Source organism: Myotis brandtii, unplaced genomic scaffold (assembly GCF_000412655.1).
Source record: "Myotis brandtii unplaced genomic scaffold, ASM41265v1 scaffold667, whole genome shotgun sequence".
In the NCBI taxonomy this organism is placed as follows: domain Eukaryota; kingdom Metazoa; phylum Chordata; class Mammalia; order Chiroptera; family Vespertilionidae; genus Myotis; species Myotis brandtii.
In genome coordinates this window covers 1,426,252-1,427,833 of record NW_005370593.1, presented here as the reverse complement: position 1 = coordinate 1,427,833, position 1,582 = coordinate 1,426,252, and the positions used below count along the sequence as shown (strand labels likewise).

At 43.6% G+C, this 1,582-nt stretch overlaps 1 protein-coding gene across 2 annotated transcripts in view; it reads left to right on the top strand.

Annotated features, from left to right (window-relative positions):
* NUBPL (nucleotide binding protein-like) overlaps positions 1-1,582 on the top strand; it is a 237,723-nt gene that overhangs the window by 52,628 nt on the left and 183,513 nt on the right. The gene's annotated exons all lie outside the window — the stretch shown is intronic.

The window sequence follows — 1,582 nt, the reverse complement described above, 5'->3', positions numbered from 1 at the left end:
GCTCACCTGCCTGCCTGCCTGGTCGCCCCTAACTGCCTCTGCGTGCCGGCCTGATCACCCCTAACTGCTCCCCCTGCTGGCCTGATGGCCCCTAACTGCTCCCCTGCTGGCCTGGTCCCCCCTCACAGCCCCGCTGCTGGCCTGGTTGCCCCATGCAGCCTGCTGAGTCGTTTGGCCCTCACTAACCCTCCTGCCGGCCTGGTTGCTCCATGCAGCCTGCTTGTTCAATCGTTTGGTCGTCCCTCACTAACCCCCCTGCCGGCCTGGTCATAGGCAACCATTTTGTGAGGGCATGAGGGTTAACTTGCATATTACCTCTTTATTATATAGGAGGATGTGTGGATATATGGGAGTATTTGAATAGAAAGTATATAATATATTTGTGTTAGAAGAGTTGAAAATCATTTTCTCTAATCAGATTTCTATCATATTTGTCTTAAAGTGTTTTTAAAAAAAAACACTCAAAACATTAGTCTTCAGTGTCATCAATAGGACAGAGTAATTTTTTTGAGTAAATCTTTAATATTTACTATTTTTGTTATTACATTTTCTCATAATGCTATCAAATATACAGCTTTAAGAACAAGAAATGCTATAACCAAAAATGAAAAATTGGAATAACTAATAATTTTTCTTGAAAAATGGTTTTAAGTGAAATTAGTTTATTAAAATTTATTTCTAATTATAATGAATATAAAATTCAATACCTTTTTTTTGTTTCTTTTATTGGGCTTTTTATTTTCCATGGATCTAGAACAAAATTACTGTATTTACTAAAGAGTATTTCCATGTGTGTATTTTTCTCATTCAAAGTTAGTTATAGATATTGTCTACTATTTAAGATGCTTTTGTTTGAATTTTAGTTGTTGGAGTCAATTACAATGTTAAATTCTGGATAATTATTTATAAGACAATAAGGATTCTTCTTTTTTTAAAATTTATTCTTTATTGATTAAAGTATTCCATATGTCTCCTTTTTCTCCCATTGACCTCTCCCCAACCACTCCCACCCCCTCAGCACATGTCCTCACCTCCCTAGTGCCTGTGTTTATTGGTTATGCTTATATGCATGCATACAAGTCCTTTGGTTGATCTCTTACCCGCCACCCCCTACCCTTCTTCCCCTGCCTTCCCTCAGAGATTTGACGGTTTGTTAGATGCTTTTCTGTATCTATTTTTGTTCATCAGTTTATGTTGTTCATTATATTCTACAAACTAGAGGCCCGGTGCACAAAAATTTGTGCACTCGGGGAGGGGGGGGGTCCCTCAGCCCGGCCTATGCCCTCTTGCAGTCTGGGACCCCTCGGAGGATGTCCACCTGCTGGCTTAGGCCTGCTTCCTGGGAATCGGGCCTAAGCTGACAGTAAGACATCCCTCTGGCAGCCTGGGAGTCCTCGGGGGATGTCCACTTGCCAGCGGGGAGCAGGCCTAAGCTGTAGTCGGACATCCTTAGCACTGCTGAGGAGGCGGGAGAGGCTCCCACCACCACCACTGTACTGGCAGCCGTCAGCCTGGCTTGTGGCTGAGCAGAGCTCCCCCTGTGGGAGTGCACTGACCACCAGGGGGCAGCTCCTGCATTGAG